Below are 15,292 nucleotides of genomic sequence, written 5' to 3'. Positions count from 1 at the left end.
TTCGTTTTCTTATGTATTAAAGAAGTAAAAAATCTTTAAAGGTATGTATGAAAATATTACTGACTTCATTTCTCGATCCTCTCTCTTCATTTTTATTGATTCCTTTCTTGTCCACTCATTATTTAAATATGTTTTAAAATTGAATAGCAATAGCAAAGCCTACTATCCTGAAATCGTATTTTTATTATTTTTTCGGATTTATCTTGACTAAACATAAATGTGTTGCACATGGTTGAAAAGCATTTTGAAAAATAAACTGAAGTTGACTACTACCGTACGCAACATAGTAGATCTAATTTTTTAACATCGCCGTATCCTTCAGCTCCTATAATAAGGCAAATATTGTATTTTTTCTAAAATGGACATTTTCCTTTTTCACCGTGTATCTATATAAGGGTATCGATTTAAAATAAAACAAAGCTGGATTATTTTTTGGCATATACATACGCATACTTTTTTCTATTTAAGCGACGCTGTATCTCTTACAGTTTCCAATATTTCCATCTACATTATTTTATACTGGGTACCTGTATAGTCCCCAGTTTTCGCATACGAAAATTGATTTCTACTTTCAACTTTTTTCCATACTCGTTTTTCTGCTGACCAGCCAAAAAATAATCCACTTCGTTACAGCTGTACTTAATATTGTATTTTTGTGCTTGCATGTGACGCCAGCCAACCACAAGATATGGCGTCAACTATCATTCCGGGTCGAATTTTGCCCACATGTTCATTACTTTCAAAGTTAGTAATAGCATTTTCGACAAAATTGGTTCTCCCGCAAAAACATCTCACTTTGCAACGTCGATCGTCATGGTCTGAACTTTCTTCTTATGGCAATCGCGAACGCAAAACTCTATTTTTACAAGCGAAAACAGGACGACATTGTTAGAGGGAAAGGGTCGTTTTGCATTAAAAATTTATCATTGTAAAAAGTTTTGAGTGACTGCTTGAAGTTCCGATGTCTCGCTCAGTTCTAATTTAAATATGTAATACATTAGGCAAGAATACAAAATTCGGACATATGCACGCCAACATTCTTGAAAATATAAATACAAAACAAAAAAGAAAGTAGTGTTTAAAATGTTTCACAGGTTATGAGATGATCAAATTTTGTCTACGGCAGAACAACCCCATTGTAAATCAAGTTCCAAATTAGGAGTCAACTCAACTATGTAGGTTAAATTTCAGAAAAAAATTGTACATTAATTCCCTAAGTTGTTCTCTACTTGATTGAGGTCCAGAATAATGTAAAAAAAAAGTTTCATTTAAAGTTATGAAATCGAAAGCAAAAGATAAAAACCGGAAAAAAGAAATGATTTTAATCTATATAACGAATTCAAGTATCAAATTTTCTAGTTAGAAATATTATTTTAAAACGTTTAAACCCATAAACCACAATTGCATTTTTGGAATGGCTTTTCTTCGAAGTTCTTCTCTGGGTCAACAACGTTTTTATAGTCAACATTAGCTGAGGAGTACTGCCAATACGTATAGTCGATCAGTAGAAAACTGTGGCATTGAAATTAATGCAACTAACATTTGGCGGACGGAGGAGTTTAAATATATTTACAAGTTAACTTAGGTTCTTTTTGATACATTAAATTTCTTCTTCAATATTTCTTTTCAATTTGGTATCATTTTTTTCACTATTAATTGAATTTCATTCATTATTTATTTGTTTAATTTCTTAATTATCTCAATTCTATTCACTATATTCTTTGTACTAAAATTTGTTATTATTAAATAAATAGATCTAGAATATCTGATTAGAATTCATACTGGGTGACACAAGAAACACTCCATAATTTTTAAACGGCTTGAGATAGCGATTCGAAATTTGGATTAATATAAGCTGAATGTCCAATTTTTTGGCAATATATACTAGTGAAGAGTTGTACTTCCAGCTTGTTGTTCTGAGTTTCCGGTAAAAAGTGTTGTAGCTTATGACGTACGTATACATACAACACTTACGTTAGTTTTTGACTGTATCGCCGTATTCCAAAAGCATATCAACTTTTTACCATAATAAAACCCTCCCTTGAATTTTATTTTTTTTTAAATATTAATCTGTTTTTTCTTTTCACTGCATGAGCTTGTCGAGAGTTCCTTCTGCATTTTTAATCTTACCGACTTGACAATTAATAATGAATAGAAGCAAAGCCATCTAAGTAATATTTTGTTTTTATAAAAATGTATTTACTTATCTGGTTTTTTCCTACCTGTGAGCTTATTTTTTGACGGATTTTGAAAATTTTTGTGTCAAAATGTCGCAAAAAAACTATCGGTTTTAAAAAGTTTTTGTTCTCACTGGGGTGCTATTTGAAAAAACTAGGTTGTCCTAAAAAATTAATAGTTCATTACATTAAATGCTATTTGCCATTCGACAAGTAATTAAAAGTTTCATTTACAATTTTCTACATGATAAAGTGACCCGGTCAATAGTATTAATGAGGGTCACAGCCTCCTAGACACATTTTCCAAAATTAAATAAAAATTTATAAGAACAAAAAAAAAGTGAGAAAAACTTATTCTATCCTACGTATTAATCCAAAAATGCAAAAAAATGTAGGATGTGCCAATTAAAATTCGGAAGTTACTGTCGTTTCTGCTCAAATCAAACCATTCAGTACGTATTGTAAAAAAAATTGGACATTCAGCGTATATTAACCCTTCCAAATTTCAAAGTCATAGAATGTTCCCACTTTCTTGTGTCACCCGGTATATTCTGGACTACTAAAAATATAGAATATGGAATAAATATACGATAAGAGTAAATTTAAATATTCATTTAATTTTATTGATATTTTTGTACACATTTTAACAATTTCGTAATTTACGCTAAAATTTGCTTTACATAAAACTTTATGGCCAATGAATAATACATCGCAGTTTTTACTCACCCTTTTCGGTAAATTTCATGCACGAATAAAATATACGAGCAAAATAACTTTTGCGGAAATTGATATTTCCTAATTGGCATTTATCGCCGCGTTTTGTGCTGGTCATATTCTATTCAGCTTTATTTATTTTTTTGTGAAAATATGGTTAAAAAGCAATGTGCACTAAAAAAATAATAATACCTGAAAGATAAATTATAATGGTATTTTAAAATTTGTTTTTATTTTTGCTTAAATTCTAAACATGCTGGTAATCATCTAATAAATATCAGCATTACCCCTTATAATATTTTTCACTTTTTTTCACTCATTTAGCCAACAAAGATCCAGTAACCTTACTTGAAATTTTCGCGAATATATGTTTATAGCAATTCTTATTATAAAATTTCAGAAACTATTTCTTCTTTAGGTTACAAGTTTCGTGAGAGGGACACAAATATCATAACATAAAAAACCTCCGAAGTTAATTAATATAAATTTTTAAATTTATTGTTTTATTGTTAAATTTATTATTCACAGTTTTATAAATATTTATGAAAATATTGTCTATTCGATGGCGTAATAAAAGGTACAGTGTTGCATTTAAAAAGAAGACTTTCGCTTTGCTTCTACATTCCATTTTCTAACCTAAAATAATATTTCTAGACCATAGAAAATTTAACATTTTTTTATACCAAGTGATTTTTTTAATTTTTTTAATGTTTAATACAATGTTTGTCATTTCGAATACATCTTGAAATTGGCTTAGGGAAGATCTGCCATTTAGAAAAACTATTGTTCCCTTAATAACGTGGAAAAATGTATAATTTTCAGTCCGGTAATACCTTTTTGAAATCGGTTCTATAATAGTCTAATTCCGCTAAAACTTCTAGTTTTTTCCTATGATTTACCATGGGATGGGACATGCAAAATAATAAATCAAATTCCTAAATATAAGCGAATTTCATAATTTTCAAGCGAAGTTTAAGCACGGCTGAACTTGGGTAATCTACAGGCTGCTTTTATAAAAATTCGGCAATTTTCCCTCTCATAAAAACCAACTGCTCCTCTCTCTAACTTTTATTATAGGGTTTGGGCGACACCGCAATTGCCTCCCACGGATAGAAGACCGGAGAAAATGTAAGAAAGAGACCGAAAAAGGAAGGAAGCTACCCAAAATGACGGGATAATAGCATCCAACGCGTCGCCAGACTAACATTTGCGACATACATAGTCACAAATTCAATGTTTTATAAAAAAAATTGTATTATATTCGGCAACGACATTTCTATTGTTCTTTTAATACTGTTTCTTGCATGCTTTTGTCCATCTGGATATATTTCAGTAAATTTCAAAATGTTTTTGATAAAATTTGTTCCATTCTTAGACATAAAACATACTGAAAATACTTTTTAATAATAAAAAATTGTCAAACGACAGCAAACGCAATGTTTCGTTGCCATCTTCTAGGCTAATTAATATCCTCATAGCATTTTTGCAATGGAAAACTCTTTTTTCGCTAGTATTTCAAAATCTACAATTTTTGAAATCGACAACCTTAAAGAAACTAACCTTTGAAAAAAATACTTTCGACTAATTATTCATTTAAGTTTTTAATGTTAGGTTTTTATCATATTTTAATAATATCAATAATATCACTATCACTTCTATAAGAAAACCAGCATGAAAGATATAACAAAGGCGGAACATCGGTAGATATATTTAGACCTGCGCACTTTTTGTGTATAGAGTTAACGGCTAAAATATGGAACAGATTCATTTAAAAATCAATTATTGGATTTCAAGGACAAAAAGTTCGCACACATTCAGAAAGGACCATTCCAAAATCCATAATGAATAAAATTAAGAGAAAACTTATAGAAACTAATGAGAACAGAAGACTAAACATTTTATTAGAAGTTGAGGATAATCTCGATGTGCATCTTCTGAAGTAGCTTCGAATAATCTTGTTAGTCAACGAACAGCCTTGCGTATATTAAAAGAAGAAAAGTATCACCTGTACAAGATTACATTACTATAGAAGCCGAAGATGATCCCGGCCGCAGACTACAGTTTTGTGACGCTATGATGGAAATGTGCAGCTTAATTTCATATTTTCATCGCGGTTTCTTTCTAAAATCCAAATCAGCTATTAGCATATTATCATGAAGTTAATGGTTGGTATTTTCAACATCTACTTAAACAATTTCTTTGGTATGCCCTGTTTAAGCTGAAGAATAGAACTCCTACTTACGACGGGCGTAGTTTAGGTATAGTAGTCTCCAATTTCAATAGATTGGGATTAATTTATTAAGTCACAGACATATTTGAACTGCTTTAAAAATATTTTATGCACTGAGATTTTTACAGCGTTGATGAATTTGAGGAAAGAGAAACTATTTTAATAGTTTTATTGTTTATGTTTTCATGTTTTATGTTTTACGTTTTATGTGTATATTTTCATTACGCGTTACCAATGAATAAAAAAAATGTTTTGAATAACCCCCTTCATATTAATTGTAAGAAATAACGAACCACGCAATAAAATTAAAGTTCCTTTGATAGTAATTAAGGTTTTAGTTAGTTAGCATTTTTAGGTTGGTATTATTTACGTCACTATGAGTTATGTAAAGGACGTAGAAATGTATTAGCATTGTTGTATATTCTTTTCTAATCAATAAGTATTTAGAGTCTTAACAACATTTAATATTTCACCATAACTACAATATAGTTATTTTAAGCGCAAATTTCTTAGGGCTATTCCCGAAACTCAAACTTTGTTACCGGTGAAACGTGAAAACGCAGTTTTGAGTTGTCAGGAACATGCAATGTTGAGAAAGTCAAGTAAGTTCAAATTCATCAGAATAGGTTCGGAAAAGTAAAATTCCTATATAACATTTAAACGTCATAAAATAAATAAAATGAAAAGTATAATGAATTAATAAAACCAAAAACTACATTATTTGCTTTCCAGAAAGGAGCTATGTTGCGCATTAATTTTTTATTTTGTAAAAGTTTATAATGTTATAAATGTTATGGAATGTTGTACACTAGCCAGTAAACCAAGATATATCAAATATATGAGTAACTATGAACTGCATAATATACAAGAAGATTTGGGCAATAACCCTTAGTAACAATTTATTTAAGTATTATAACCATACAGTTTTATTTTACGTATACATAAATTATTATCACAATAGTTCAATAACTATTATACTAAATCAACTATATCCTTAGTTTTATGCAACTAATATTTTCTAGTTATTTATACACATACGTATCGTAATTCAAAAAGCAAAAAATGTGAATAAGTTAGTCTGAAGGTAATCATTCCCTTGGTCCAAGAATCTTAATGTACATTAACTTTGTACTTTGATTTAAGAGTTTTAAATTGTCACTTCAAACATAAACATAAACATGCAAGAGTGACCACGAGACTTCCACAACATTGTTAGAACAATACGTTTTTGTTGGACAAAAACTTCACTAGCTCTGGAAAAGTTTCCCCAGCATATAATAGCGTAAGATAAGCAAGACTGAACATATCCGAAATAATACAATAGTAAAAGCGGAAGATCCACACACAAATAACAAAAGTAAGCATAGCCATTTTGTTTAATACCTAGTCAATTTGGCCGGTCCAGGACAAATTACTGTCTATGAACAAACCCAAATACTTGACAACGTTAGTCTGATTAATCGATTTATCCTGCATTCTAACCAATAAGCTCTTGTTTAAATCGCTAAGCGAAAACATCATCTCAGTCTTTGTTCCGTTCAAACAAATACCGTTACGCTCACAATATCAGGTCATACTACTTACTGCCCTAGTGGCCAAGAAAGTGAGATCTTCCAGACTCCTAGAATCATCATTAATAAATATTAAAAGTAATAAAGGTCCCAGTGTGGGACACTGCTGGTGAGTTCTTTAGATGAGGATCTAATCACAGAAGTATCACTTCGAAGCACAACTCTTTGGTCACGACCCTTCAAAAACGACTCAATCCAAGCGTAACTGTTCCCCCATATACAGCAATTATTTAACTTATTCAACAACAAATTAATATCAAGCACATCAAACGCTCGCTTGAAGTCAAAGAACATACATAATGTTTTATTATTCTGATCCAGGTTCGTGACTATTTCATTATATAAGGAAACTAAACAGTCTCGAGTAGATAATCCATTGCAAAAACCAAACTGAGAATTCGAGAAAAATTGCTATTTCTTTAGAAATGCATCGAGCCGCACGTAAAATATTTTCGGAAAAAAAACGAGTGATATTCCATGGTAATTAGAAATTAAATGGGTATTGTTCTTCTTGTGTACAGGCAGAACAATCCAGTGTTTTAAGGCTGAGGGAAATAGACCTTCTAAAAAAGACAGATTAATAAAAAAAGTAAGATGTTCAACTATAAAATCTGTAACCCGTTTTATTAATGAACAGGGTATTTCATCGCATCCAGCTGAATCTTTTTTTGTAACTCACGAAATAACACCCGTAAAAGGTGTTAAGAATAGAGTTCGACTTGAAATTTTTTTATTATTTCCCTAATGAAATTCACAAAGTTGTTAAATTTTTCAGGGGTCGCCTGTAAATCAACATACTCGCTACCTTCATCATCAATGAAGTAATCTGGAAACTTTTTGTGTTTAGATAGGTTACTTTCATTTTTTATAATCATCCACGCCGTTTGAGATTTGTTAACAGAGGTTGTAAGAAGTTTATTGTAAAACCTTTTTTTAGCATTCTTCATTTTTTTCCCATTTTATTTTTTATAATTCTATATTTGGTTAAAATTACATTACTGTTGGTATATTTAAAATATTTGTGCAAGTCTCCAAGTAATTCGCCCCGTTCCCTAATTTTTGGCTCTGTTGGCCCTGTGCATGCATCTTTAATATGGAAAAGACGAGTCAAACTATTCCTCAATTTTTTTATAGAATAAGTCAAATTTCTTTTCAGCTGTACCAACACCGTTAAACAAAAACTAACAGTCCACCCTAGATACTTCAACCTGAAATTCATTTATGTTGCTTTCACTTTTAAAACTTTTGAAAACAGCTTTTAAAACAAGGTATCGGATGATTCTTGCGTTTTTATTTATTAAAATAGTATACATTTTTCGACTCTAATCAATATGAAATATGTTAAAGGATATCCTTTTAGCTAAACGTGTTGAATAAAAATTGAGCGAGAAACGAAAAGTTTGTTAAAGTTACAAATATTTGAGTTTAATATATTGCAAAATTATGTGACTGATTATAGCAATTACGTTGTTATCGTTTTGATTATTTTCGTTATGTGACATACTGCACTTTGGCAAGGCTCTCGACTTTAATTTCAACACGCAAAAAAAATATTCGATGCTTTCCGTCGTTGAATGGAAATTGTCACTTTTAATATCATGTTTCCAGCGGGTTCAATTTCATAAAATCGAAATGAGAGAAATACAAAGGACAGTTAAAATAGAACGCCGCGTCAGTGTTCGATAAAATGAAGCCTCGTTTGACCATGACCAGCTAAAATGTCGTAAAAAGATTGGCCTTTTGTTATCAAAACATCGTTAGAGAAGCTCTGTTGTCAGTTTGTAGACTTCTTTTAAGCTATATTGTTGCTGACTGTGGTTAAGTCATAGAAATTTTCTAAAATATTACCAGTGGTTCGGGCAACTAATAATTTTCTTGGTTAACTAATTTTCCTACTTATATGCTTGATGGCCGGTCTACTTCCACAAAGATTAGTATTAGAAGTTTTGAATAATGGTCCCGATGATCGTGTAGATTCGCCTACATTGGTTCAATATCAAGCACATTCTCAGTGGATGGGAAAACATATTAAAGTTGATAATGTATATTTTAATCCGAAAATCAATCTCTTCATCCAACATTTCCCTAGGCATCAACGAGGGTGTATTATGCAAATGTAACTTCGCGCCTGACATCAGCTCATGTCGTAACCGAGATTGATGTGTAGCAGATAAAAGGCGGTTACATTAAATTGAAAATGAGTAACAACGTGAGTTACAAACGAGAAATGTGGTAGAATACGTAATATCGTGTGTGACCTGTGTCCATTATTATATTCCACTACAAGTCGGCGAAAATAATTATTAGTGTCGAAAACAAGCAGGCTATAACTTTGTGCGCTATCAAATAGACGCGCTCAAAGTCAAAGAGAAAATACATCGTAGCAAAATATACAAAAAAAAAATCTATATAGAAGCTGAGAAGCAAATGAAGCTGATATTAAATACCTAGCGGGAAATTAATATTAATTACTAGATTATACTGGAAATCCAGTTTCGCTGAAAATAGAAAACAGAGGCTAGATATAGAATATACATACATCTATAATAGGGTATTTTCGAAAGGTCTCGACTCGACTGATAAAACCTTATTAAGTATGCAAATAACGACGACTTAAGCGGCATTTTCATTGTTTGACATTGCTTCTTTCAAAAATTATTTCTTGTTATCAAGTGTTGGTGCGGGCTTGGGTCAATTATTGTTATCCACTCTTCAACCTGAAAATGGTGTGCTAAAGATGCCAAAAAGGTAGAGCTTTGCAGTTTTCTTGTCAATCTTAGCTTTGTTATTGAGATACAGGGCAAACCCGAAAATTGAGTAAATTTACTTGCCCTTTAGATTTTAAACACCTTCTATTCTAATGTGATGATGAAAACGGAATCTTTTAGATCTCGTTACGTAGAATTGAATGGTTTACTCATAAATTTTTAAAGATACGAGCTAAAAATGTATATTTTAACATTTTTGGAAATATACTTCTTTTCTATGCTAATTTTATTCCAGACAACAATATTAATATTATGGCCGCTGACATTTCAATTAGATTTTCTACTCCCTTTTGCTGTTTGCTTTTTCTAAAGAAATGATTTATTAGCACTATATGTATATATAATATTAGAATGCTATGCTACATCTGTTCGGTAATAGTATACTATGCAACCAATGCGGTAAACGGCATTTGACTCATCAGTTTATTTAACACAAGCGGAGCGAGTGTTTAATAAACGAGTGACAGAAAGTTTACCGAGCGTGTTGCATATTATACTCTTTCTACGACTGTTAGTCTTTGGGTACATTTTCGCAAAACAACACGAATACATTCACTGGCATGACCAATTCTGACGGTCATGCCAAAATTCAAAACGTGGGAAATATTTTCGAAAACATCCCATTGATCCAAATGTCCGAAGTGGCTCGGATCCGTGGCAAACGCAACTGACGTGGTAAAGTGAAGCTTTCCGCAAGCTAGATCGGGTGTAATTAGGCATTTTACAGATGGGAGCAGAAAAAATATCTAATTTTACCAGATTAGTTTCGTTTCGCACGGATCTGAGCCATTTCGGACGGGTTTTGGAGCAATCGGATGTTTTCAGAGATATCACCGGACGGATCGAATTTTGACGTTTGTCAATTCTGACGATCATTACAGTGAATGTATTCGTATCGTTTTGCAAAAATGTACCCAAAAATTAACAGTCGTAGAAAAAGTATAGTATGCAAGATGTTTGGTAAACTTTTTAAGTCATTCCTTTATTATGCACTCGCTCCGTTGCGCTCCGCTCGTGTCAAATAAACTCATGAGTCAAATGCCGTTTACCGCACTTGTTGCATGGTATACTATTACCGAACAAATGTAGCTGCGCTCCGCTCCACTTGTTGCATAATATATTATTTCATGTTCATATATGTAAACCGCCGGATACGCATGCTCAAAATTTTTATAATGTGGATTGACTCTCCTTATAAGATTGCTGCATGTAGATACCAGAGAATCAAGGATTGAAGATGTGCCTCCAACTACAGAGAACACTTATTAACAATAATCTCTAGAAATGTGCCAGCCGGCCTTTGTAGCTGGTGGTTCAACAGACTGGAATTGGTTTAAACATAAAACCAATTTAAGCGAGTAACACGACATATAGACAAATGTTGCATTACACTCCCGAAAGCCATTAGATTTGCAAATTAAACAAATATTTGTCGATCGGTAGTAATGAACAATGTTTTAATTGAATGTGCCTTATACAAGGGAACCTGAATGACCTACATTCGCTCGATGCTCTCGGACTGTTGGTTGGATGATTTCAATTTTCAAAGAACATTCCACCAAGAGTCGATTCTCTGTGCAATATGGTCGGATGAAACTAGACACAGCCACACTGCACACGATCTCGTCGATTAGTACTATCAAACAACGTAGACATAATTATTTTGCGCCGATCATCGAGCCGTACACGAAATTCCTTATTCATTACGTTGTTGTGCGAGCGCTCACGGATAATAGTTTGCGGATTTTGTATTAAACAGCCAGGATCGAATCTACAGTATGTTTCCTAATTCCATTTAATTTTTTAACAGCTTACAGGACCCGTAAAAACGTATTATAGATCATTATTATTGTTAGAATATATAATTTGAACACTACAGTCGGATTTTTTTAAATAACGCTGTAGATACGAGGGCAGCGCCAAAATTTCCCGGCCTGAATATGAAAGAAACAAAGTAGAGTAACAATTTTTTATTATTTTTCAATATAATCCCCCTTAACTTCAATGCACTTATTACATCTCTTTATTAACAACTCAATCCCTTTAAAAAATATAACAGCTAAAACAACCTCTTTTAACTCAACTTCGTCGTTAAACCGCCGTCCACGTAAGTCCTTTTTCAAATATCCAAACAAATAATAGTCGCTGGGGACATATCTGGACTATAGGGAGGATGTTATATCTGTTAAAAATGGCCTGTGCAACACCAGCAGTATGGACAGGTGCATTATCGTGCAAAAGACGTACGCCTCTGGTCAGTTTTCCTCGACGTTTTACACGTATGCGGTCTCGCAATTTATGTAATAATGTTGCTTAATATTTACCATTGACAGTGGTATTAGTTTCTTTAAAATCTATCAAAGAATTCCTGAATTTTCTTGGAGGTGCTTCACCTTTACGACGCCACTCCACTGATTCTTTTTTCTATAGAGTGTCATAATAGAGAACCATAGTTTCATCTCCCGTCACAGGCTTCGGTTCCGACCCACAGTGTTCCAAAAAAGACCGCGCACACTCGACAAGGCGTTGGTTTTGAATTGCCGAAAGGTTTTTAGGAACCCATCTTGCATTAACCTTATGCATTCCTAAATGATCATGCGTATCAGAAAGCTTAGTAATTTCCGAGATTTCCTTGACCTTTAAACGTCGATCACTCAATACCACCTTTTCCACAATCGCAACAATATTTTCCGTTATGACCTCCACTGGTCGCCCATCTTCAAAGGACTCCTGCCCCATTCGAAAACGTTTTGACCATTCTTTCACTACAAAATACGAAGGAGAACTTTGGCCGTACACACCATCCAGCCTTTCTTTAATGATTTTAGGTGCTAACCCTTCTTTTGTCAAAAACTTTATGACTGCTCTATACTCAATTTGCATTATGTGCGACATTTTTTCGGGCACGTCTTGTTTAAAATGCCGTCAATAAAAAACTATTTCACGCAAAACTTCAATTTTTTTTCGCAGACTACTAAGATACATATTTAAAAGAAGACAAAGTTTTATCGCGATACTGGAGCTGCATCTATGTCAGGCCGGGAAATTTTGGCGCTAACCTCGTAGGTCGGGCTGGACCCGTTTATTGGCCATCAAGGTCACAACCCTATGATTTAATATTTGGCAATATTAAATGAACTTTTGCATACTTTGTTGAATTGAGGATTAGCAACTATTATTTGAAAATCACAATAATATAAAAGCAGAAAAAATGATGAATATGAAATGAAAATAAATAAAGTCTACTGATCATCATCGTCATAAATTTTTCAAACAATGAAATCAAAGAAACCAAAGGTATTTAACATTAAAATAACTTCGTCACCAAAATTCACCAAAAATAAAATGGCGTGTGCAACGTGTCACTTTTACACCTTCATTATACACTGTCATGGCCCAACCGGACATTTTCGTTAGTTTTGGTTAGTTTGGTTGGTTACATGTATGGGAGCGATAGGATTATCTCGATATAATTTAGCAACTGCTGTTATTGCGACATTTGTCAGTCAGAATATTCAGGACTTGTTAATATAATTGATACGCAGTCGAACAATTTCTTATTGCATAATATATTGTTTTGCAATAAAAAAATCCATACAGCAAATAAGGCCCATCACCAAAGCAATCGAACCAAACCGTTCACTGAAACACTGGTAAACAAAAAAAAATACAACGATAAGTGCTACCATTTTTAAAAAAATAGGACTGTTGTAAAGGCATCTGTGGTCAGGGCTGTTTAGTGCTCCTGTCGCAAGTATACATCTCGGTAATATTCTCCATTTTGAAATAAGTGACTTGCCTCTTTTTTTTCAAAGAAACTTCCACAGGCTACTGTTATAGCTTATATACAAAACAAAAACCGACGCAGAAGGAATCTGAAAAAGTTGCTTTGAAAACTGCCGCATTAGATTATTTTTAATTTATCAGATTCAGCATATACTTCTTTGATACATCTGTAAAATCTACTTTTAATAACGATTGGTTTCTAAACTTTGTAGAAAAATATCTTAAATATTATTTTTTTTTACTCCCGTCTGTAAAATGCTTAATTACACACCGATCTATCATGCAGGAAACATCACTTTACCACGTCAGTTTCCTTTCCCACGAATCCGAGCCACTTCGGACATTTCCGGGATTTTACCGCACGGATTTGGGAGCAATCGGATGTTTTCGGAGATATTTCCCACGCTTTGAATTTCGGCATTTGTCAATTCTGACGGTCATGTCAGTGAATGTATTCGTGTTGTTTTACAAAAATGTATAGCAGAAATATCGAAAAAGTATAGTATGCAACATGTTAGGTAAAGTTTTTAACTCACTCGTTTATTAAACACTAGCTAAACTTGTGACTCAAATCCCGTTTACTGCACTGGTTGCAGTGAAAAAGTGAAAAACTTCTTCAGTAAACATTATCTAAAAATAGTTTCAAAAAGCTTTAAAACAATTAATTAAAAAAAAGTTCAACAAATAAAAGCAAAATATCGGGGATATATACACTTTCTTGTAATGTTTTCCTCAAAACACACATAAGCCAAACAGGAAGATGTTTTAGCAAACGAATAAGAGAATATCACAGTTGATTCCTTAATGAAGCTTGACTCCAACCATACAATTTATTTAAAAGAATGTAATCATGGATTCAATCAAAATTTTCAACTTTTAGATTATGAAACTTAACGATACACACTCGAAGCTTGATCAAATAGATCTTCATGACTCACCCTTGTTAAACCTATTTTCAGCGTAATTACCTTGTTGCCTTGTAAAAGTGGTGCCTTATATTAGTTCTGAATTAGATTTTGTGAAAGTCCTAGTAAATAGTTTATTTTCTAAAAGCATTGTGGGTTTTAATATTGACCAAATATCGACTAGGAGCAAACTAATTATATTAATAATAAATATATTGCTTTCGTTTTTTTTGCAAAGAAACATTTTTACCAAAGTTCCTTCGTATTATAATACGATTACTTTCAACAAAAGGAATTAAATGATATTTATGTTATTCTACTGCAACGACACTGTGTTCAATATGTCATTTAATTTAATCACAAAATTTCAAACCGATCGAAGCTCTCGTAATCCTATTTCGAAAATCTTACTCACCTTCGATGTTATTTGTAAAGCTTTGAACTATTCAAAAGTTTGGAGTTAAAGAACAATAAAACACCAATCGAATCGCCACGGAGCGGGAAACTTCGCACTTCACAAGACTTGCTTTTACGCGTGCTGAACTCTAGACTCCCGCAGAGTTGGGAAATAAGGGATGGAAAACGGCGGTCACGAGATGATCAGAGTTCGAGCGCGCTGAAACGACTGGCGCCACATGGACCCTACCCGTCATACGGCGGGGGTTGATGATGCCAACGCGGAGACGATATCATCGATTCTCCATAAGCTGAAACGATAAAAGTAGTTTTCCCGTGCAACACCAATGGATTTTTGCTTTAAACTTAAATCGTCAAGGAAAGTTTTTCTATGGGAACGGGTCACAGATCACGTCAGACAAGTTTTTCCCTGACTGCGATGGCGCGTTCTCAAAATGTGACTTCAGTCCGTTTCCCGCCTTCTGTAGCTTGAAATGAAGTTCGTTTCAGAAGTTTTCGTTGATTTCTTATGTGCAATAAACTTTTAATAACACGGACAACCGTAAAATAATATTGACATTCCTTTTAGTTAACTTTTATTTTTTTATTATTCTCGCAATAAGATAGAAGAGTTCGGTTTTGGACAATTGTTTGCGCAAAAGTTAAGAGTTATATTTCTATTTTAATTATATCACACACTGCCAATGTATAATTTTTATAGAAAATTATTTAATGTACGACGTTA

The 15,292-nt window shown here is 32.8% G+C and overlaps 1 protein-coding gene across 3 annotated transcripts in view; it reads right to left on the bottom strand.

The window, feature by feature from the left end:
• LOC132704370 (hemicentin-1-like) overlaps window positions 1-14,748 on the bottom strand; it is a 119,246-nt gene extending 104,498 nt beyond the window's left edge. For all 3 annotated transcript variants that reach the window (XM_060674333.1, XM_060674332.1, XM_060674334.1), the window contains exon 1: window positions 14,567-14,748. The gene's annotated coding sequence lies outside the window, so the exon portion shown is untranslated. The remainder of the gene's footprint in view (window positions 1-14,566) is intronic.
• Between the last annotated feature and the right edge of the window lie 544 nt (window positions 14,749-15,292).

This window comes from Cylas formicarius, unplaced genomic scaffold, assembly GCF_029955315.1.
Source record: "Cylas formicarius isolate icCylForm1 unplaced genomic scaffold, icCylForm1.1 PGA_scaffold_7__23_contigs__length_41026272, whole genome shotgun sequence".
NCBI lineage: Eukaryota > Metazoa > Arthropoda > Insecta > Coleoptera > Brentidae > Cylas > Cylas formicarius.
The sequence above is the reverse complement of the archived record's forward strand: the minus strand, read 5'-3'. Positions and strand labels throughout refer to the sequence as shown.